The following is a 25,073-nucleotide window of genomic DNA, read 5'->3' on the forward strand; positions in this document are numbered from 1 at the left end:
TGGACTCTTGCAGTAGTGTTAGAGATAGAGACACAAGGAAGGATTTCCGAAGAAGAAGAAAAAAAAAAACAAAAAAAACAAACAAACAAAAAAACCATGGAAAGTCGCCCAGGTCCAGATGCTTTGTTAACCCTACTTTTTAGCCTCATTCCAGTAACCTAATGGGATGTTCCCTCTGGTAATTACCCATTGTTTCCATGTTTCATAGGTTTAGAAAAGAGATGCTTAAGACCATATCTCTCCTGGGATCTCTGCTGGCTGGATCTGTACCTGTTATAGCCCTTAAGTATTCAGGAAGAAAGATTCGATACAAAACATATAGTGCCTTCTGTCGACATCTTTGTATTTGCCTTCACATTTCTATGTGTTCCTTTTGTATATAACATTCCTTCATATAGATTTCCTGAAACCCTACCCATATCTTAATTTCCAAATTAAATTTTACTTTTTCTTTGTATCCTCATAGAATATACTGACCGAATATCTCTCCTTCTGATCTTACGTTATTTACATCTGTAACCACTTTTATGACTTAATTATATATTGTACCATATTGTAAGCATGTTGTGAACATGTCTTATCCTTTGAGATGTAATTGTGAGTTTGTGCCTTGGAAGTAGATGCTGTAGTTCATTATTATACCCCTATTTTGGATCATCATTTACTCTTTCGAGCTGGGCAATTTATTTAACCTCTCAGTCTGTGATTCCCTCATCTGCAGAATGATGATAATCATATCAGTAAGCAGTTGTGAGGAATCAATGGTAGAATGGATACAAAGCACTTAAAACAATCCTTGGCAAATAATGAGTTCTACCATATGATGACATTTTATGGTTATAAATATTATCCTTTGAAATCAGAAACCTGTATCTTGTTACAACTTTTGTCTACTTGGAGCTCAGTAAATATTTATTGAATTCAGATTTAAATTTAAATTTAAGTATCACTTTTGCCAGGGGATACAAATATAAATAAATGTTGGTTCTTGTCTGAAGGAATGTTGATTTGATAGGGGAGCAAGTAACATAAACCGGTAATTATGTATCCGTGTGATAGGTGTAGTGATAGAGTATTTTGAGAGCCAGGTTGGGGAAGGTTTACTAAGTGAATTGATGTATGAGTTAAGTATTTTATTCATCAGTTAAATACATAGTAGAATACTATATGTGTGTTATATAAACTCAAAGTTCCATAATAAAATACCACTCCTACCTTACTAATGATCATGTCTACCCATTGCCACCACTTTCAACTCTGTATTTCTAAATAAAATGTTTACTCCTTATTTTATTATTTAAAAAAACGTTATCAATCTATTTGCTACTATTTGGCTTTGTTTTGCAAATCTTCCTGTACCTCACCTATCTAAAACCACACATACTCCTTTTCCCTTTCTTCCAATATAATTTCATCTTTTTTTGTGGGTGCGTAGGGGGGTTAAATCAGTTTAGTAAACACAGTCACTTTGACTTTGTAAATGTTGTTTATCTCTGAGATATCATGAATTTATTACTTATACTTTTTATACAACTTTTTTAGTTTTCTTGGGGTTAATAATGACCTGTATTCAAACCTAACGTTTTACTAGGATTGCTCAATTTTTACTGGGAATTCCTGAGTCTAAGGCTTAAAATTGGGTGAGTGGCATATTCAAGGTGGGCCTTTGGGGCAGTCAGCCCTGGTGGGAAGGACCATTTTATTATTACATAATTTAGAATTGTTGGAGCCAGATGATAATAAAAAGCCCCCTGCCTTTTACTTATATTATGCTTCTTAACATTTCTGCAGACTTTGCACCCCTGTGTTGCCTGCACTCAGACACACTGTTCCCAGAAACCTGCCCTTAGTAAGGCTCTGAGTTAAGCTAAGTATGGCAGGGAGTGGTGCTCCGAGAAGGGAGGAGAGCATTCCAACCAGGCAGTGTGACATAAGTAAAAAGGCAAGGAGGTGAGAAATGGCATGGTGTGTTGGTGAAATTACAGATTGTTTGGTGTCAGTAGAGCATGATGGGGACAAGCTGAGATGAGGCTATGATTGTGGAAAGTGGTCAGATCAGGGTGATCTTTTTATTGTAGACTCCTATTCACGAGATTCTGTCTTGTGGGCTTTGGGGAACCTTGTAGTGTTGAGTAATGTGGTTTGCTTTGCTTGTGAATGAACTAATGATGTGTTAGCCAAAAAATGAAAATCTGGCTCCTTAAGTCAGCAGTTAGAATGCTGTATTTGCATATTTGGTGACATATTAATACTTTAGGGGTGTCCCATCTGTAAAATTTTTAGAGTGCATGATTCTACAGAATGTGTGTGTGTGTGCGCACACACACACATTCATTAGGGCACAATAAACACTTAGAGCAAGGGTCTGCTTAAATGACAGTAGAAGTAAGAGTGGCAGTACATCAGAATTTCCTGGACACCAACTCTGACGTGTAAATTTGTGTGCACTGGGTTTACTGCAAGGGCTTTTGGGAACAACACCTGTGAGGGGTTGAGAGAAGCAGGATGGGCCCATGGAGAAGTTGAGTGTGCCACACCTGAGGGTACAGCTAATCTATGGGGAGCTCTGGAACTGGATGGCTTCTTAGAGATGTCCTGAAATGAGGCAAAGGGGCCAGGCCTCTGTAACCTCACAGAGGTTGTTGTCGGATGTGGGCCATCCTTGGTGAGGGGATGGAACTTTGGATGAGGGAAGTTTTTTTTTTAATTTTTTTTTTAATGTTTATTTACTTTTGAGAGATAGGAAGAGCACGAGCAGGGGAGGGCCAGAGAGAGACACAGAATCCACAGCAGGCTCCAGGCTCTGAGCTGTCAGCACAGAGCCCGACGTGGGGCTCGAACTCACCAACCGTGAGATCATGACCTGAGCCGAAGCTGGACGCTCAACCAACTGAGCCACCCAGGTGCCCCAAGATGAGGGCAGTTCTTAAGGAAGGGAGTCTTCAGTAGCCAACACTCTTGGCATCTGGGAGATGAGGGCCACCAGGTAGCATACCACAGCATCCACCACAAACAGCCTTCCAGAGAATTTCTCTATGTTTTTACATTATTTTTTAATGTTTATTTACTTTTGAGAGAGGGGGAATGGGAGTGAAAGAGGGACAGAGAGAGAGAGGGAGATACAAAATCCAAAGTGGGCTCTGAGCTGAGAGTGGAGAGCCCGATGGGGGGCTTGAACTCATAAACTATGAGATCATGACCTGAGCCGAAGTTGGATGCTTAACCAACTGAGCCACCCAAGCACCCCTCTATTTTTTGAATTCTTATAGATTTTCCTTGAAATGTGACTAACAAAGAGCTAGCAGTGGTCTATGAGATACACTTTTGTCATTTTCCCATGTTCATTTATATTTACATTATTCGTATTACTTGGAAATCCCTAGATTATCTTGTTTTGTAGGAAGTCTTTTAAAAACACTTGTCCAAATTATGGAAAGAGCCTCAATGTCCATCAACTGATGAATGGATAAAGAAATTGTGGTTTATATACACAATGGAGTACTACGTGGCAATGAGAAAGAATGAAATATGGCCCTTTGTAGCAACGTGGATGGAACTGGAGAGTGTGATGCTAAGTGAAATAAGCCACACAGAGAAAGACAGATACCATATGTTTTCACTCTTATGTGGATCCTGAGAAACTTAACAGAAACCCATGGGGGAGGGGAAGGAAAAAAAAAAAGAGGTTAGAGTGGGAGAGAGCCAAAGCATAAGAGACTGTTGAGAACTGAGAGCAAACTGAGGGTTGATGGGGGGTGGGAGGGAGGAGAGGGTGGGTGATGGGTATTGAGGAGGGCACCTTTTGGGATGAGCACTGGGTGTTGTATGGAAACCAGTTTGACAATAAATTTCAAAAATAAAAATAAAAAAAAACACTTGTCCATGTCATGAGGGTTAATTTAGCTAAAAATTAGATGACGTCATCCATAATCCATTTCCTAAAGCATGTGAGACTGTAATGTGTAACAAATGATGAAGGAAAGAAAGAGAATGGCATTAACATGAACTTCTTCCTGTGGTGAAATGAGGGCCCCTGTGGCAATCTGTTAATAATTAGATTAAAAAATAAAACCACACAGAAAACAGTATGGCGCTTCCTCAAAATATTAGAAATAGAATTACCATATGAACTGGCTATTCTATTCGTTGTTTACCCAAAGAAAACAAAAACACTAATTTGGAAAGATGCATGCACTGCTATGTTTATCTCAGCATTATTTACAACAGGAAAGATATGGAAGTGACCTAAGTGTCCATCAACTGGTGAATAAAGAAGATGTTGTATATGTACACAATGGAATAGTACTCAGCCATAACAAAGAATGAGATTTTGCCTTTTATGACAACTTGGATGGACCTAAAGGGTATTATGCTAAGTGACATATTCACACAAAGACAGACAAATACATATGATTTCACTTATATGTGGTCTCTAAAAATCAAAACAAACACAAACAAACCAACAAACAAAAAGCAAAAACAGACCCATAAATACAGAGAGCAAACCGATGGTTGTCAGAGGGGTAAGTGAAGAGAGGGCAGGCAAAATGGGTGACAGGGGGGAAAATAAATAATTCCAGCCTCGGATAAAATGTCTTTATGAATGAGGCCAGGGGAACATTTTAATTGGAAGTAGGACAGCTGACTGGATGTAAACATGTGATGGGGGTGATGTGTCTCCATGCATTGGTAAGGGAGGAGGCGTTCTGGCGCAGTATGTGGATAAGAGTATAGGCCTAGGTTTTCCAGCTTCCCAGATGGGCATCTATTTCACTGCTCTCCTAATTTTTAGGATCATGTATGTACACCATCAATAAAAAGATTATTATTTTACTAGCGGTGAACACAAAAATAGAAATTAAAAGGAATGAGATAAAGAGGGAATAAAGAATATCTATAGAATGAATAATGTAAATGGAAGTCATAATATTTTTACTAGCATGCCAATAGATTACGATTATATTTTGCCTCCACCTTGAAGACTTCTGAACTAGATTTCTAGAGCATAAGTTGTATATTAAATGGGGAAAAATTGTACTGGAGACAAATTTTGACAATTTTTTGCATTTGACCCATGTAACTGTTAAAATGAGATCATATGAACTCCCAAGTATTAAAAAATAAATCAGGTTTTAGAATACAGTTGTGTTGCTTTAAAATATTTTACAAATCACGGAGGCAGTGTGTGTCTATGTGTGTGTCTGTGTGTGCTAGCCAGGGTCATAATGACTTAGGGTTTCCTTCTGTTTAACAATTCCTCATAATTAACTAAAAGGTTGGGGCCACACTGACACCATTACCCCTGTGTATATCTGGCTGTAATTTATGAACCATATCCTGCCTTATTTTCCAGAATGCTTTTACTTATTTTTCTCTGATTCATAAACTTATAAATCAGTTACATGTAATGATGAAAAGATACCTTTATTTATATCATCTCAGCAATGAAAAGAAACCTTTCATAAATTTAGGGAATTCCTTCATGTCCTTTGGAATTTTAAATGTTTATAAGCATTTTCTGGCAAAACTCAGCATGGCTTAAAAGAATTATCCCAGATTGATCTTGTGCCTGAACTTCAGATAGCTCACCTTCCTGATTAATATCTTTTATTTTGTTAATAAAAATTCATTTTAGTTGTGTTCTCATTTATATACTTAGCAGTATGCTTAAAAGATATTGGTTGCTTTGAATTTCTTGAAGAAAGGGGATAAATACATTTCAGGTAGCATTACTATTACTTTGCATTACAGATAAAATTAACCGACTGAGCCACCCAGGCACCCAGATAAAATTAAATGGTAGCCAGATTTGGAACTAGTATACAGAAGTCTTAATAATGATATGGTAATCATGGTTAGATACCTAAGGAAACCTAACTACATAATCTTAAGTGTAGTTCATAAATTAAAAAGCAGAAACTTCCCTGTGCTAGAGAGTGCTTTAAAAAAAAATAATTAAAAAAATTAAGATTTTTAAAAAATATACACAAGAATGATCTTTCCATTATTGAGTAGAGGACATATGTTATCTTGAAGTACTGTGCCTTGAAATTTTCAGGTGATTACATTCACATTTGCTCTTATTCTCTGTATAACTATTTGCATATTGATCTTAATAATTTGAAATAAAGAATGTTGTTGTGCTTGACTAATATCACCATTCACTCATTTAAAATATTTTTATTGCAAGTCTTTGTCACATGTGACAAATGTTCAGTAATGGGGTTACAATGGTAAGCAAAAGAGATTTGGTCCCTGCCCTTACAGAGCTTCCAGTCTAGTGGGAAAGATGGAGGTTAATCATCTAATTGTGTCAATAAATAGCATAGAGGAACGTTCTCTTCTTCATTTTAATTATGACTGCTAGCTGGACTGTTGATTTTAAAAAATTATAAACATAATTGTTTATATAGAATACTAAAGAAATGATATGTACTTTAAATATTTTAGGATTTTAAACATGTGCTTTATCCATCAGTGTATCCTTGTTTATCAGTTTGCCCATCAATTGATGTATAGTCAAGGCTTTTAAGTATGGGTCCCCTGAGTGATGATCTGTGTCATCTTCTTGGGTAAGTTACACCCATAATATATATTCTATGGCTTTTTTTTTTTTTTTTTTACTAAAAATGACTGGGAAGCTTAAAGGCATTTGGCAAGGAATTTAAGTGCAGAATTTGCGTAGATTTTTTTTGAGTTTTATCCCAATTTTATGAAGTAAAGAGAACTTTAGTGGTTATTAAAAACAATTTGCCTTTATTTTTTCTAAGACATTTAATCTAGTGCCACTAAAAACACTTTTGTCCTCATATTTTATTAGTTATGTAATGTTTAATGAATTTACCCAATAGGAAGTAGAAATGGCATAAATGGACTTAGGATCAAGCAGGCAATTAAAATGGTATGAGTGTGTGTGTGTGTGTGTGTGTGTGTGTGTGTGTGTGTGTGTGTGTTAAGAGTGGCCGTTTTGCCACGAGGGTGCTATGGCCAATAGTGTGTTTCACAGAGGGAATGGAGCTCATCCATTACTCTGGTAACTTGGTGAATGTAGGTTGACTAACAGTCATGCTATGGTATTAGTGATAACTACTATGGAGTGCATTATGACAGAAGAGTATAGGAAATTATAAAGGGGTTATAGGGTAACTTGATTTATTCTGGAGGTCAAAGAAAGCTTCCAGGAGGAAGAGACATTTTGGCTGGGATATGAGGAGAGGTAAGGGGACGTAACTAGGTAGAGAAGGTGTGGGTGAATATGGAATAGAGAACAGCATGTGCAAAGCTCTGAGGTGGGCTACAGCTTGGAGTATTGAGGGACTAAAGAAAACCAGAGTGGCGAAAGAGAGGGGCAAAAGTTTCAAAGAATGAGACTGGAGGAGGAGGCAGGACTTGTCTTAAGCAGGGTCTTGTAGTTGCTGCTAAGGATCTGGAGTTTTTATCAAAAAAGCAAGGGCAAGAGATTAAAGGATTTAGATTTGCATTTTAAAAAGATCATTCTGACTGTTTGGAAAACGGAGTGGAAGTGGCATCAGTTGTGCAATGATTAGGTAGTCTAAATAAGAAATGTCCCTGTCCCCAAAACTATTCATTCTGCCATTTTTGGGTTCCTCATCCTGCCACATAACTAAAGTCCTCTGAATACTTGAGGAATAACAGAACCTAAATTTATCACAGGTGTAAATCTTTTCAATACCCAGGAAGACCCTACTTGTATTTTCTATAGTGCACATTGCTCACTATCTTCTCCTTTTATATTTGTATTTATATTCATGATTTCTGCCCAACATATTTTCAAGACAGTAGAAAAAAAGGAAAAGTCAATCTTTTAAGCTTGTACCATGCTATTGACTTTCTTTGAAAGGACAAGTGTGTTTATTTTATCACTATCAGTCTAAAAATTAACCGTGAAACATCATTCTCTACTTCTAAACTATGTATAACAAAGAAATGCTTTATTGCAACTTCATCAATAATTCAAATGCAACTTAAAAGAAAGTAGGGCAGCATAAGGAAAAAAGCACACTTGTTCCATAATTGAGTCGATTAAATAGTATTGAGTCCAATTGTCATATTTATATCGATGAAACAACTTTTATAACTACAAAGAGTCTAATAAGTAAGACCTCAGAATTATGAGGCAATGTCATAGACATTTCTGCATTTTTTCTTTTGTAAAATATAAATAGCGAAAGCAACCTTTACTAGCGTGCAATAATGAAGGAACAGTTTTTGAAATGTGCTCTTATTGGGATTTAGTAGTTTTCAAGCCTGTGCAGTAATAGCCCAAGCTATTTTGGAACTGTGCATACATTAGTGTTCTGGTGCAGCATGATACAATAATGTGTGAAAAAGTATACGATCGCACCTTGTTTAAATTTGCAGTTTTTATGCATAACCCCACAGCGAGCTCTTGTTAGATTTTGACTGTATATAGGAGAGAAAAAAGTTTATAGAAGCCTACAGATTGTGGATGGATGTAAATATGTGACTATGGAAATAAAGTTTTTTTTTCTTTTGCACGATCAAGAGTTAAGTTTATGTTGTATATATTATTTTGCAAATCAACCTCTGGTTCGTTTTACCCAGAGGAAGCTTCAGAATGTACATATATGACCATCTAGATGAAAATGCATATCTGCTTATTTCATATATGCAGAGTATGAGTGAAAAGTACCAAGTTTGATTTTTAAAAACAATTGTGCTATCACTTATGCATTCATATTAATGTTGTTTTTCAAGACTGTCACCCAGAGAAGCAATACCCTGATTTCAATGATGCCCTTGTTCAAAACATTTTGGAAAACTTCCTCTCAGAATTGTCTTTTGAATCATTTGCAAGCCTGACTAAAACATCCATCTCATTACTTTCTATTCGTATTTTATACCAAGATTCATCATCCTTTTTTTTATTCACCAGAGTTGGCTATAAATGTCTCCCTGAAATGATGAAAACGGCTAAAATTGACTTTCAAATTATGAAATTTGTCACCATTGAGGATATTTAGAAGTGTGTGCGCGCGTGTGTGTGTTCCAGACTTAGAAAGCACTTTCAGAAGGTGGTAGAAATACTGTGACTGATGGCTGATCTGTAGGGTAAGGGAATCGTGTTCTAAGGGGACCACTGTGAAAGGAAAGCATGTGGATGAGATGGTATGTTTGTATGAAAACCAGTCACATTACTTTTTAATGACACAGTATATTAGCTTTTACAACGTATACAGAGAAAAATGTAAATATGTCTTTTGGAATGCAGGGCCAAAATACCTTATACAATTAGTAGCATATTTTATTATTAAGACAATTAAAGGATTAAGCAACTACAGTGCTAATCCTTTGTTGGCAGATTCTTCAGATAATGGTCCTTACATGGGAATGTCTCTGTATAATTTTATTTAAATACTACCATTCACTGTCTTATCTATAAATATATGTATTTTCATTAGCATCTTACATAATTCATACTTATTTTCATGTCATTGGAGGTACTATTTGCTAGCATTTGAAATTTTCATTTTAGTTGACCTCTTCACATAAGTAATTGACTCAATTTTTAAAACTATTAGTGCTTGTTTTCTTAGCCATCAGTAAAGAACCCAGTTACATGTGCTTGAAATGTAAAATAATTGAATTCAAAATATTTTCTTAATTTAAGAAATCTGTGGCCATTCATTACCACTCACAATGTTATGTGTTGAATGATTTATGAATAAAATAAAAATGAAGCAGTAATGTACATATCCAAAACATTCACCATTTACCCCAATTTGACCATCTTTTTAAAAACCATTTTTTAAATGTTTATTTCATTTTTGAGAGGGAGAGAGAGAGAAAGAGAGTGAGCAAGAGCAAGAAAGTGAGCGGGGGAGGGGCAGAGAGAGAGATGGGGAGACACAGAATCCAAAGCAGGCTCCAGGCTCTGAGCTTTCAGCATAGAGCTCGATGCGGAGCTCAAACTCCTGGACCGCGAGATCATGACTTGAGCTGAAGTTGGACGCTTAACTGACTGAGCCACTCAGGCACCCCTGAACATCCTTATTGTGTTCTTTCTTAAATGGGTAGGAAATGAAAGAAATAATTGCCAGAGAGACTCAGTTGAGTAGTTTTTATTTTCTGAGTATTAGCATTGGAATTAGTGCTGCTTAATAGGAGAGAAAACAAATTCTTCTGTGATCAGTTTTTGTGACACTGTACCCTGTAGCTTCTGATTTCCAGCTTTGGGCATTGACAATAGGAATCAAATGCCTGTATTTCAAGAATGTCATCGGTTGCTCTTTGAAAATTGATAGATTTAAGTGCAAAGCAGCGTTCAAATATGGTCTCGTATGCACTTTTGTGTTGCTTTCCAGTATAGCTAACTCAACTCCTGGAGACAATAAAGTCTTCTTGTTTAACATGGTATGTAAGTTTTGTAGACTGATTTGTGTTATACTGATTCTTTTTTCCTGGCTAACTAACTGTGTTAACATTTCTTTCTTTTTCTTTTTTTTTTTTTTCTGATCTCGTAGTACTAAATGGGTTTTCTTTTCCTGAATGCCTTTATCCCCGACTGTTCTAAAAAATTTAAAGCACAGAGTTTATGCAAGAATTGTTCTAGACTAATAATTACTTCCTTTTTATTAAACATCTTAGACTGTATTAATGAAATTGGGTGCTGTTTTATTTTTGCAAAAAAGCAAGTTTACCTAAAAGGGGGAGCAGTTTTGAGGTATTAAATGAAACTGAATGAATTGTGCTATATCTATACCTTTAGTTCTTTGGTAACTTTATTTTACCTATTAATTGTCATGGATTTTTTCACAACAAATGTTGTTTTTGAAATTCCATTGGAGGAAAGTATAATATTGTGTCAGGGTCCATTTGCAATATAATTATTCACTGACAATTTAAAAAATCTGTAACAGATTAGAAATAAAACCCGAGTACCTTTTTGTTCCCCATTAAGAAAAGTAGATTCAGAAAGCTTGTATTATAAATGTATCATAGTACTGCTTACCAAAAGTTAGGAGTTTTATTCTTGTAGGAGTTAGGCTAGTAAGTAATGTTTATATAATCCTGATAAACATTTCTCCATGACCGAATTTTGAGTGGAAAACTTTGTTTCCTAAAAGACTGTATGTGGCAAGAAAAGAAAAATAGAGCCTCTCCTCTGAATGTGTTGTGTTGTGTGTGTGTGTGTGTGTGTGTGTGTGTGTGTGTGTGTGTTTAGATCCAGCTTAATACCAACTAATGCCAACATCTGGCAAAGAGATGGAGATCTGGGAATTTGTTGCTTGAAACCCTGGGACAAAGTGTTCTGATCTGACCAGCAAACATAGCTGTGGACTTAAACTGGAATCTTCAGGGGCAGAAACGTCTTAAGTGTCTGGAAAATTGGCCTGTTGAGTCACCATGAAGGCACTAAAACAAAACTAATTTTAAGCAGGTCAAAGTTCAGTGATTCCCTCTGGAATTCAAACTTTTTTTAAGAGTCTCATGTTTAAGTGAAAAGGGTCAAAGTTGATGCACTGTTACAATGTTTTGAATGCTTTCCCTTAAGAACAGCCACCCAAGCTGGGATTAGCATGAGGAACTGCAAGGCTGGCACTTCAGCGTCTGGGTTAAAAATATTTTAAAGCAGTAAATGCAGTCAGTACAGAGAGATCCCTGGGAGCCTTTCTATTCAAAAATGTGTGAGCTCAGGGCAGCGACTGCAATGTAATTTAGGGCAGTGTATGCTTCATAGCTTTGGAGAATATTGCTTCCCACTAATGTTCCATCAGAGGATGGTAGGATAGTAGTAATTTTAGAAGGTGGTATTCCTGTTTGTCTTACATCGAAAACTTCAGAATAAATAAAAGGACATATCAACTGAGCAAGAAATGTAACTATGGAAAAGTACCAATGAATCTAAATTTGAACTGAACAGATACAAAATCAGCATGGGTGTAGGAATATTTTTAAGGAGGAGGCTGCAGGAAAAGCGACTTCCCAGGGAATGGACCGCCCAGGTAAGCACGGTGTGTGACACATAGCCTGCAGAAACTTTCAAGAAAGTGCCTTGTCAACAGCAAGGTGCTTTAACTATGACCAGATGTAATGCTCTTGGATATTTGAATGGAGGAATTATTTTAGAAAATGGAAACATAGGAGATTTAATTTCAGTAGCTGGAATTCAGATGATACCTAGAGATCCTGAGGATGCCAAGCAATTAGCTAGTCGGAATTCCTTGAATGAAATTGTACCGGGATCCTGTGATGGCCTCACTCTGAAGCAAGTGATTCCAGGACTTTTGCTGTTTAAGTGTTACATACTGCAGCTTAAGGCGATTGCCTAGGCTTTTTCTGAGACTGAAGCTCTTGTTGTTGACTTGAATGAGACCTAAACAACATTCTTAGACATTAAAGAGAACCTATTATTTTATGGGTTGTGTCTAGGAAAGGGGAGAAGAACATTTACTCTGCCTTCAAATTTAGCAACTCCGCTAAAGCTGTGGTGCAGCTATGAAATTTGGCTGGTGGCCACAGTCTACTGAACTCCTTATAAAACTTTGGTTGTTCTTATTAGCTATTTTTTTTCCATGATACCAGTCGCAGAATAATTCTGTTGCTCTTCTACATAAACTTATGACTCTCACTCTGAAGAAGCTTTAATTATTCAGTTATTTATTCAGTAGATATCAGTTATTCCAATTTGAGGAATTACATTTTGCATTGTGTTTACTGTGTCTCAAGAGATATGAACTCAGTCGTGTCTGTTTATTTTAATGAGATAAGCCAGGCACATGTGATAATTTTTACCAAAACACGGAATGAGAATGCTTGTGGAAGAAGGGAAAGCCGAGTTATTATCATATGACATAATGACTCCTGTACATTTTTTAATCGGCATGTGATCCGAGGTGGACTGAAAGACGAGAAGAGGTCATGTGTGTTCGATGTGTTTCCATCAGGTTACATACAGGTTCATAGAAAGCGGTCTTCGACTGAATTCTGGAATTCAGTTATGTTTATAATTATTAACATTGTGAATGCTGCTTGTTTTAAGGTAGTGATGAAGAAAGAAGAGTAAGAGAGAATCAAATATTACAAAGATTAAACTAGAAAAGGTACAATGCCACATGTTTTCAAGAACTTGGAGTTAGGATTGAGACGCCGGGATAGTTTTAGGGTCAGTTCTTAGATTTCTCTGAATCTCAGTTATGGACCAGAAACTGAAATTTTTGTGCAAGGAATTTCAAAAACAAAATTTATTTACCATCTGGGCTATCTGAAGAAATAGAAGCGTCAGGGTATTCAATTTTCCAATTTATTATCTCAACAGGACTAGTTACCAGTTTTATCACAAGTGACCTTTAAAAAAATAGCCGTGGCTCTGAACTTTTGCCCCTCAACATGTCTTTGCAAGGAGAGCTTTTGAAGAGTCTTAAGTCTGTCTGATAGTAAAACATCCTGAGCCGTTTTCGTTTCCCTACATCCCTAGGCTCTGTCAGCTGTAAAACTTGTGCTAGCCGACTGCTGGCTCCACATGCTGTGCTGATCCTTTTGTTTAACTGGTATTTCTTGTAGCTTCCCCCGCTTAAACTAGCTATCAGAATCCTATAGGTCAACCGGATAGTTTGCCTTATCGCAAGCTCACCTGAACCATCTTTCGAGGTAGGGCCTGTGATTTCATGACAAATCGTCACCTCAGTGGGGAGCTGCAGAGCTCACCTCTATCTTCCAAGGGTTAACAGTAACCTATAATAATAATTTGGTGACACAAAACGCTTCTTTTTATGCATTACCTATTTCCAGAGGCCTAATTTAGGTTTGTATCAAAATGGATATCACAAACAGTACAGCTTCCTGCTGCGAAGCAAAGTGCTACTGAGAGACTTTCTGTTTTTCTTTTGGTGGCATCTGGGAGGGGTGAAGAAACACTTGGGGGAGTGAAGCAATTGTCAGCCGCTTATAGAGGAGCTGGGACAGGCCCTGGTGGAGAATGGTTTTCAAAAGCAGACTAGCTTTAAGGAATGGTTCTATCAGGAACAGAATTGTGTTCTGTTGCACTTGCTACGAGGCAAATTTTAGAACAGGGAAAACAGAACAAGTGGTCACAACAGATACCTTATTTTTCTGTATGATTTTCATACTTCATGCTCTAGCAACAGTGACAGCGCTTACCCAGGTGTAAATACAAACATAATAAGATAGTGCCGGGGAAGTTTTAAACTTTAAGAGTCCGTTGAGAGTCTTAATTCCTCATCACAGAATCCTTGGTTGTGCCAGAGACAGTCCTATCGGAAAAGCGAGCAAAATTAATCTCTCAGTGTGTCCCGTCTTTAACCGTTTTTAAATCACCCAGTATCTACCCTAGACATGCTGGGCTTCTTCATTGTCCTGGTTCTTTTCACAAAAGAAAGCAAACACAAATGTATCCTACATTTTTTTTTTTTTAACTTAACTATACCCAGGAGTATTTGTACTTTAAATAGAAATGTATGAAGGGTTGTTTTTCATAAACATTTACTAGACTTAGAATTTCTGGCTCTTCTGGTAGTTAGGGATGGGAAAATACAGCAATATTGTTTTGCAGAAGGGGTCTTCCAGGGAGCCCTCACTTCATACCGTGTACACTGAATTACCATTAGAACCAGGCCCGGAGCTGATCTGAGCCCAAATATGGGCTGGTAAGTGACCTGTGTTTTAGTTTTACAGTTCGGTGATGGAGGAGTTCCTGTATTTCCACACTTTGGGTTCCATGGCAACTTCCTACTTCGGCCTTTGCCCTGACTCTGCCTGGTTTCTATACCTGGTGAGTGGGTGGGAAAACCTCAGGGAGCCAGGCAAGTTGTCCAGGGCTCCATCCCCAGAACTTTCACTCCTGCCCTTTGCTCTTGCGTGTTTTCGGAGAGTGCAGGGTTTTTCTTGGCCTTCTGCTTCCCGGAGGGGCCAGCCCTGGTCTCTCCCCTGTTCTCTGGGGATGTGTTTCCAGAGTGCCCATTCCCCACCCACCCCTGGGGGCACCGCCAAGGAGCAGCTGTCCTTTGCCTTCCCTTTCCAAGGAAGGCTGGGATGCACAGGCTTCTGTCACATCCTTAATTTGTGCATCTCAAGCACAGCTTGCTCGGCTCTGCATTTTTGGCTCAGTGAACGCATTGAGCATGTTCATATAGGTGTTCATCTTGGGGCACACCCATCTAGGGATAATAGCCATGGTTCCTCTTTTCAAGGACTCCATTGTTAAGAGTATTTAATGGCCATTGGGGTGGGGGGGCACAGATTTTTTTTTTAATGTGCTGCAAGTGACATGCCCATGGCATTCTTTTTGATTCTTTAAAAAGCTGTGTAAAAACTAGAATTTTCAGGAGTTTCTACAATAAAGACTGCTTTCAGATGCATTATCTCTATTTCCTTATTTAATTGGCTGTAATGCATTTTGTAAGCATTACTCATTCAAAGCAGGAAGACTTTCTTCCACCGTGGTCTAAGAGTTTGGCCACTTTTCTTAGGGATTGCTTAGATCTTCCTTGTAATAGCAGCTCCCCGAAGAAAACCAGAGAAAAGAAATAACATCAAACCTGCAACTGCAGCTTTTGTCCCATTTAAATTGCAATAGATAATTTTGAAAAATTGTAAGTGGGGTGATGATGTAAGATGGACTTTAGTTCTCCTTTCAAAGTTTCTCCTAATTTTTGTGCTTATTTCAAAAGCTTTACCTAGAATGACAGTGCATTCATGTTGTTTAATGCCCTTTGTTTTCATGGTATTGTTTTTTTACAATGATTGGTGGATAGAAATGTGCCAGGGCCATGCTTTGGGATCTGAGCCTCCTTTGGACCCCATAGGATGTCAATGGACTCATTAGGATTTAGCCAAGTTTTATGCATTATTCATAATATACATTCACAGCGTGCGCACTAACGACTGTCTCCTGTGTCTGCTTAGTCAGAACCATTTGCATGCTGTATTATGGAACCATAATACAGAATGCATTTAGCCACATTTTCTGTATTATCCTTAATACATATTGTCATCATATTCTGTTATGGGGTATGTGGTGAATGTGTTTAAACAATAGCATGTACTTGTGCATTATGATTCCATAAAAACAAATGTATAATAAAAGTCTTGATGGAAGTAATTATTGCATATGTGCAATAATAGTTTCTAAAAAAGCCTTCATATTATTTCTAGTTTGCTTTTATTGTTTGATTATCCAGTTATTTGTTTTATGTTGTTTTATGCCTGCTGGACTGATGTCCTGAAATTTTTAATTTTGAAAACAACATACCTTCTTTATCCCACTCATATCTTTACCTCATTAGTTTCCCTAAAAGGGTATTTAAAAATATAATATTTAAAAGAGACTCGATGATTAGGAAAAGCATGTTTCCTAACTACCAATTAAAGATCTGTAGGGTATTTGTTATAAAGAGCCTGTGCTCCATGTAGCAGCAACAACTGTGTTATATATGTGAGAAATTAACATCAAACCATTAACATCGAATTATCTTCCACATCCAGGATTGAGAGGTTCTGAGTTCTAAAGTCAACACTGACTCAAACACATTTAAGGGTTGGCACTTTATCTTTTTAATTTGGACATCTTGTTTGCAGAGTTGACAGGACTACTGTTTAATTGCAATAGAATATCAGGTTCATTATATATTTTTTAATGTTAATTTGGAATAGAAAGAAAGAAAACCCTAGAAATACATCTATGTGTCACAGGCATAAAGGCAAAAGAATTCATTTAAAACTTTAAATGATAATTTATTGAAAAGTTATGCTATGATGGAAATCTTAAATGCAGAGTATAGTAAAAGGATTCATTGAAATGGTTAAGTCTTTTGCCAGCATTAGGGGTGGTTTTTAAACAGTTTGAAGTCATCTGGTTTCAGGGTAGCTACTAATAAACTCATTTTAGAATGTTCACTTTGAAAACTCTGTAATTCATTTTGTCTCCTCCAAATCTAGTGCTTTTACAAATGACCACTTTTTATTTCATTATGGAACTGTTTAGGAATAGATGGGGAATTAAAACATGTAGAAGATGGTAGTTTTAGTTTGAAGGGCCATTAGTCTTTTTATTGATAATGACACTTGTAACAGTAACCTGTTTTACTTACGGTCTTATGAAATTTATCTGTTTTGCTGGACGTTATTGGTGAATTTATTTCAGATAAACAATCTCACTGAAAAGTTGAAGTGTACCCGTGGTAATGTTGTAAGGCATTCTTTTCTTGTCTCTTCTTTTCAGGAAGTTTGATAATATGCATCCAGATAAAATAGCTCTTTCAGTAGTGTCTGTGTTCTCTGGGAATCTAAAGGATATATAAACTTGATGCAGCATCTGACTAATACCTTTTCCGCCTGTCTCATATATTATTCTCTATTTCTCCATTGACTTTTACATAGTTGCTTGGGTCATGTGTGCATGTTGAGAAGTCAATAGATTAGAATTGTCTGGTTCTGGATATAGTTCCACATATGATGGATTGAATTACAGGTAGCTGAACTTCAAAATAGGACAGTGGAGGATATGCTATTCACCCAAATCTAGATATTTTGCTTGTCTGGAGTAATATGAGTTTGTCAGATGAAGAGAGATGAATTGAGTATTAGAGAGGTAGATAAAAGGGTGTACCCCCTTAAATGGATGTTTTCCTGTAATACAGGGAGGGAAAGGACTCAGTGATTTCTGTCTTAAGCTATATTCTTTCTACTTTCATTTGATATGTCCTCCCTGTAGGCTTACTTAACAAAGTTGATCACTTTGCAGCTTTTATTGTCAGTTTGAATAGTTTCTCTACCCAAAAAGTCCTCGTATTAATTCTGGCTATTTTTTTTTTTTCACATTTTTAGAGAAGTTCTTGGTCCTTAGTGTATATGTCTGGATGAAATAGAATGCCTAAAATGTTTTGTTTACATTTTTACTTATTAAGACTCATTTTTAAGTCAGAGGATTAGAAACTAATTCAGTTTTTTAAAAACAAAAAGTTCGTGTAAAGGAGGGGCACCTGGGTGGCTTAGTTGGTTAAGCATCCGACTTTGGCTCAGGTCATGATCTTGCTGTCCGTGAGTTCGAGCCCCATCTTGGGCTCTGTGCTGACATCTCAGAGCCTGGATCCTGCTTTAGATTCTGTGTCTCCCTCTGTCTCTGCCCTCCCCTGCTCACACTCTGTCTCTCTCTGTCTCTCAAAAATGAATAAATGTTAAATTTTTTTTTAAGTTTGTATTAAAGGAGTGTTGAACTAATTCAGCATAGTCACTTTCAAAGGTATGTAATTCTTTCAATGATACTGCAATTGCTCAGAATATTCCAGGAGCACCTCCGTTAGAGCTATCATAGAGCCTGCAGCATACTCTTTTGATGACCTCAGTGGGAAAATTTTCTAACTTTGAAGAAAGGCTTTATATTTCAAATAGTCAAAAAATATACTTCAGCCAAATCTAGTGCATAAAAGAGGCAGGTAGTCAAAAGGGGAGTGGGTGTGCAGGGCAGTACAAATTGTGGCACTGAAGTAACAGATCTATTGTCTTGGGTCAGTCATTAATTGGAACATTAGAAAAGTGTTAAGCTCCAAAAGTGTCTTAAGCAATAGTAGCAATAGGGAGATGAATACATGGTTTCTTAAGTTTAGTTATTTGAAGGACCATACTTATTTGTCTGTAAAGGTTTAAAATAGATTTAAAATATGTAACATTAATTAGAAGTTATACATTGCATAAGCAGAATATACTTCAAGGCTTTTTGTGTTTATTATAACAGACATACAAAAATGTGTCCATTTTTATAGATTGGTGTGCCTGCTCTTTCCAAATTATGAAAAATGCAGTCTTTCTGTTTTTAAAGATTTATTTTTATTTCTTTTTTGAGAGTGAGAGAGAGTGCAAGTGGGGAGGGTCAGAGAGAGAGAGAGAGAGAGAGAGAGAGAGAGAGAGAATATCCCAAGCAGGCTCTGCACTGTCAGCATAGAGCCTGATGTGGGGCTCGAACTCATGAACTGTGAGATCATGACCTGAGCTGAAATCAAAAGTCAGACATTTAACCAACTGAGCCACCCAGGTTCCTCAGAAAAAATGCAGTCTTTCAAAACCATTAATTCTGAGCTAAGATAAGATGTTCAAATGGAAAAATCATATGTCTTTTTGTTTTTTTGGATTATAATTCAGTATTTCCAGGGTCTAAATATTTTAAATGTAGATTTTTTTTCTACTTATTATTGGTCAGAGGTTGACTCAATTGTCAAACAATAAAAGTTATTCCAGGGAGTTTCTTTCTTTTTTAATTAATTTATTAATTATTTTTAAAAATTTACATCCCAGTTAGTTAGCATATAGTGCAATAATGATTTCAGGAGTAGATTCCAGTGATTCATCCCCTATGTATAACACCCAGTGCTCATCCCAACAAGTGTCTTCCTTAATGCCCCTTACCCATTTAGCCCATCCCCCCACCCACAAGCCCTCCAGCAATCCTCAGTTTGTTCTCTGTATTTTTTTTTTTAATTTTTTTTTTCAACGTTTATTTATTTTTGGGACAGAGAGAGACAGAGCATGAACGGGGGAGGGGCAGAGAGAGAGGGAGACACAGAATCGGAAACAGGCTCCAGGCTCCGAGCCATCAGCCCAGAGCCTGACGCGGGGCTCGAACTCACGGACCGTGAGATCGTGACCTGGCTGAAGTCGGACGCTTAACTGACTGTGCCACCCAGGCGCCCCTGTTCTCTGTATTTAAGAGTCTCTTATGTTCTGTCCCCCTCCCTGTTTTTATATTATTTTTGCTTCCGTTCTCTTATATCAATCTGTTTTGTATCTTAACATCCTCATATGAATGAAGTCATATGATATTTGTCTTTCTCTGACTAATTTCACTTAGCATAATACCCTCTAGTTCTACCCATGTAATTGCAAATGGCAAGATTTCATTCTTTTTGATTGCCAAGTAATACTCAATTGTATATATATACCATATCTTCTTTATCCATTCATCCATCGATGGACATTTGGGCTCTTTCCATACTTTGGCTATTGTCAATAGCACTGCTGTAAACATTGGGGTGCCTATGCCCCTTTGAAATAGCATGCTTTTATTAATTTCAGGGAGTTTCATCTGAGTTTATTTTTTCGCTCTTCAAGACCAGTCTAGCCACTTGTAGACTGTTGCAGTTGCTTGCAAGTAGATCATTTCTATAGATTAAAAGTAAGAAACATACGCAGTTATATATACACATAAAATTTCATGACTAACTTATCTAGAACTTTTATAGTAACTTCTATAGTAAATTTTAAAAGACCATCATTTTGTAGATATATTTAATAATAAAGTGATTATTCACCAGATCGTATCATTTTCATTTTGGAGGGATTTCAGAACTCACCATGTCCAAATCCCTCACTTTGATACCCTTAAAGTTCCTTGGAATGCTCTACCACCAGGAATAATATTAGAAGGGTTGATACAGGGGCGCTTGGGTGGCGCAGTCGGTAAGCGTCCAACTTCAGCCAGGTCACGATCTCGCGGTCCGGGAGTTCGAGCCCCGCGTCAGGTTCTGGGCTGATGGCTCAGAGCCTGGAGCCTGTTTCCGATTCTGTGTCTCCCTCTCTCTCTGACCCTCCCCCGTTCATGCTCTGTCTCTCTCTGTCCCAAAAATAAATAAACGTTGAAAAAAAAAAAAAAAAAGAAGGGTTGATACAAACTAAAGTAGGTTCAACAAAGAATGTTGGCTTAAGAGAAAATAGCTAAGTACTATTTTCTCTCATTGCAGATACTTTAAAAACTTGAATTACTTAGGGAATTGCCATTTCTTGAGGAGGATTAAGACGTAGAACAAATTTTCCTAGTGAGGTGACTACTGGGGAAAATTGAAATTAATGTGTACCCTGAAAATAAGGTTTGAATTAGTTTGAATTAGCTATCAACTTCTTTAAATTTGAATTAAGTTTGATTTTGCTTTGTAAATAACTTTTGTTACCTCCATAATAATGCCACAGGTTTACCTTAGACGACTTTTTTTTTTTAAAGTACAGTGGGATCCCAACAGTTTTAATAGATTTTAACAGTTTTCTTTACCTCAATATTTCTATGTAAATTACAAGTACATATTTTTGGTTTCAATTTTAAGATGTCACTTTATCAGTTAGCAATAATCGCGCCTTGGATAAACCTCACTGGCTACCATACTGCCACTGCACTGAGCTAAGACACCACTTTTTAACCTACCCTCTACGATTGCATATTGCTATTACAGTCTCTAGTCCAGAGAAGAGAATAGACTTATTTAGCTAAGTTAGGAAGTTTATGTTTCCTCTGTTTCTTCCTCTCTTTGTACTTCCTTTCTCTCTCCCTTCTGTTTTTCTTACACTTTAAATCCCTACATTAGCTCTTATTACATATTGGATAGTGAGTGGAGAAGGGCAATAAAAATTGCCTTTCTAGGGAAGTTCTATGTATTTTCAAAGTTTTTAAAAACGTTTTTACTTGTTTTTGAGAGAGAGAGTGCATGGGAGGGGAGGGGCAAAGAGAGAGGGAGACACAGAATCTGAAGCAGGCTCCAGGCTCTGAGCTCTCGGCACGGGAGCCCAAGATGGGGCTCGAACTCATGAACCGTGAGATCATGACCTGAACCCAAGTCAGACACCAAACCAGGGAGCCACCCAGGCACCTCTATGTATTCTTTTTATAAGACTACTCCTAGTTCTTAATGGCTTAAATATATGTGCCCATTTACTCCTATCACACACCCCACTGGTTTTGTATTGCTGCTTGAGAAGTAGCATCGCAGGGAAAGAATCTCAAGCCATCATCTGGGTTTTCTTGTCTCGGGCCACTTAATTTCTCTGAATTTCCCTTTCTTGACTTGTAATAATTGGGTTTAACTCACAGGATTTTTGTGAGAGTTAACATGAGTCAGTTACATGAACACCTTTTTAAACTGTCACATTCAAATAGATGTCAGTTGTTCATTCCTTGCTTTGGTGACATGTAGAGCAGCCGTAGTTAGTGCAGCCAGATTCACGGTTATTTTCGTTGATGGCTTTATGACCTTTTTTGTATGCTGTATACCTCTTGATAAAGTTCAAACTTTATCGTTTTCAGATGGAATGGCACTAGTCCTGCAAGTTATAACCCCTGGGGGGAAAATACAAGGTGTGCTTTTGGGTTATGTCCATTTGGGTTGTTCTGCAGTTTGGAATAAGGTTTCTGACGGTACCACTGAGTGTTGACAGCACCTCCTGTGACCTTTATACCTGAGCTCTCCTCAGATTCTACTTCTTGTTTTCTTTTTCCTTTTCTTGACTAAATGTAAATATAAATTTTAGTTCGAGCCTAGGGGATGATGTGTGTATTTTCTTTTTGGTAATAGGTATGTGGTATATAAATCGAGTATTTATAACTCATTATTTTGATAACATGCTACAGAAATCCCAGTAGCCATGTTTAATATTTGTTTTAGGAAATTTGCCACTGCAGACAAATTTATTTTAGGCTGAATTCTCTGAAGAACGGTGAATTAAATGGTGGGGAAAAAACCCAGTGTGGTAAAGTAATGTGATATAATATCTGACTTTATGGAGCCATTTGTAATTTTTCTTTTCTCAAAGGTTTTTTATTTTTAATTCTCTCCACATTTATTGCCTGTTTCCATTTTCTATGTAGGAACTGGTCTCTACGTTTCGGTTTGTAATGATAAAGTTATAATTCCAAGCGAAGTGACAGGGACAAGTATTTCTGGGTATGACACCTCCATTCCAACGTTATGAAAGCCACTTGATCTCTTCTTCTTCCTTCTCTTTCTTCCCTAGCTTGTGAAGGAAACAGTTATAATGTATTTTGCAAGGCTGCTCAGAGGCATAAATGGGGTAATATATATATAAGCTCAAATTTTCTGTAATTGAAAAGTGGCATACCAATACCAGCTATCAAAATATGAATATTTGCGTAGTAAAAGGAGACAAGCTATAATGCCCAGGGCTTTTAGGAGTGTTTTGCAAATTTTTCTTCAAGGTTTTACACTGGCAGATAGAAAATAGAATTGTAGACTGGAACATCTATAATTCTTCTTCCAAACCCATTGGAGGAAATTGAGGGTCACATGGATAAGTAAGAGAATTGATCATAGAACCCAGGTCTTCTGGCTCTCTTGCTGGTCTGTATCTTCCACCCTGGACATGGCTGGGTCCACCTTTTGGCCTCCTATGGTGTTAAGACATCCTTCAAATGAGAGTGCTATAAGAGCAGTCACATCCACCCTTTGCTCAGGAATGAAGCACTCTAGAGAGGCATTTTCCTTTTGCTTTCTTTTTCCCCTTGTGGTTATTGACAGAGCTTAGGATCATGTTGAAACTTGTTGCAACCGCCAGGAAACTCTTTCAACTTTTAATAGTTATCACCCTGCTCCTAATTAATGAGTAGCAAGCATGATTATGCTCCTGTAAGTTGGGAAGACTTATCAGACTTTAATATTTCGACGAGGAAAAGACCTCCAGCCATGAAAAAAAAAATCCCTGTTGATATTTTCCATAAAAGGGGATGTACAGTTCAAAACCAGCAGAGCCAACTCTGCCACTTTGTATAAATGGGATCCTGAGACGTGGCTATGAAGAGAGCACGTTAGTCACGGCTTATGTTAACACACAGTGTCCTCTCAAGTTCATTGGCTTCCTTCTCATGAGAATGCTGCATAATGAGCCATAAGAGCCGATTCTTTCTTGATGGTGGCCCTGAAATAAAACAAAAGTAACTCAAATTATTAAACTTGCATTTATGGAAGTGCATGGGGAGGGTAGCTTTTTGTAAATGAATGTTTTGCTAGTGTCATCCATTTGAGTCAAATAAGTAATGTGCCCTAAAGGAACAGTAACTTTTATTTATTTATTTATTTAAAAAAATTTTTTTTTCAACGTTTTTTATTTATTTTTGGGACCGAGAGAGACAGAGCATGAACGGTGGAGGGGCAGAGAGAGAGGGAGACACAGAATCGGAAACAGGCTCCAGGCTCCGAGCCATCAGCCCAGAGCCTGACGCGGGGCTCGAACTCAACGGACCGTGAGATCGTGACCTGGCTGAAGTTGGACGCTTAACCGACTGCGCCACCCAGGCGCCCCGGAACAGTAACTTTTAAAACCATGTAAACTTAATTCACCATTTCTAAAATAATTGATACTTACACTTATTACAACTGGTAGTGACTCACTCATGCTCTCTCCCTCTGTCTCTCAAAAATATAGCTGTTTTTCTTATGAAATGAGTGGGACGTTCAGCTCCCCCAAGACACTAGTTGGTTAAGTGCTCATGTCTATGCTCCCCAAGCTGCTCGAAGGTGGAGAGTTGGACCTAGATGTTGAATATGGTCCGGGGTAATGTGACTTGAGCTTCTTGCAGAATGTCAGAAAATTCCCTTTATTTTCTTTAGATTGTATTTAGGAACATTTAAAGAGACAAAAATAATCTACAGTAGAGAAAATGAAAAGAAATACAGAAGTACAGTCCCCATTACCGGTAGTGTTTTTTGGTGGAACTTGAAAATGGGATTCTTGTCCTAGTGACATAATCAGAGGTCAGTTCAAGTCATGTCCCAAACCAGGTTACAACTAATTTCAGTGTTCAGCAAGGACAATGACGCCACAAGTTTTAACTCTGCTATTCAGGTGGTAATAAAAATTACCAGCTAGAATTACTATTCCCCCCACTTCTCTCCAGATCCTTTATTTATGTGGGTTCTCTCCATCTAGAATCACAGTACCATAAGCAGATGTCTCATGTAGGCAACATTTCTCTGAGTAGGTTAAAATGTCGCAAAATGTAGCCCGTGAGTTGGTGAATTAAGTACCAATGATGTGCCATGCACTGTCTTTGCACTGGGGATAAAGCAGTGAACAAACTAGACAGCCCTTGCCCTCAAGGAGCTTACAGTCTGGTGAGCATGACAGAAAATAAACTATTAATAAGAAATATGATCATTTGTATGAAGATGGAATAGCATAATATGATAGTAGTTCCCAGGATCTGCTTTGGTTGGGGTGGTTAGAGAAGATGATATTTGAGTTGAAATCAGAATGATGAGAAGGAAGAATCTGTGCGATGATCCAGGAAAACAGATTTCTTG

The 25,073-nt window shown here is 37.4% G+C and overlaps 1 protein-coding gene and 1 non-coding gene across 8 annotated transcripts in view; one reads left to right on the top strand and one right to left on the bottom strand.

Annotated features, from left to right (window-relative positions):
• The window catches only part of SOX5 (SRY-box transcription factor 5), a 1,021,040-nt gene that overhangs the window by 14,773 nt on the left and 981,194 nt on the right, over positions 1-25,073 (top strand). The window contains exon 1 of one of the 7 annotated variants that reach the window (XM_040488996.1): positions 10,719-11,987. The exons of the other annotated variants lie outside the window; for them this stretch is intronic. The gene's annotated coding sequence lies outside the window, so the exon portion shown is untranslated. Of the gene's footprint in view, positions 1-10,718; positions 11,988-25,073 lie in introns of those variants that run through there. 7 annotated transcript variants of the gene reach the window in all.
• Positions 21,024-21,165, bottom strand: LOC121039108 (U4 spliceosomal RNA). Its single transcript, XR_005794626.1, has one exon. It is a non-coding gene; the product is annotated as a U4 spliceosomal RNA (small nuclear RNA).

Source organism: Herpailurus yagouaroundi, unplaced genomic scaffold, assembly GCF_014898765.1.
Source record: "Herpailurus yagouaroundi ecotype Mexico unplaced genomic scaffold, PumYag 166, whole genome shotgun sequence".
Classification (NCBI taxonomy): Eukaryota; Metazoa; Chordata; class Mammalia; order Carnivora; family Felidae; genus Herpailurus; species Herpailurus yagouaroundi.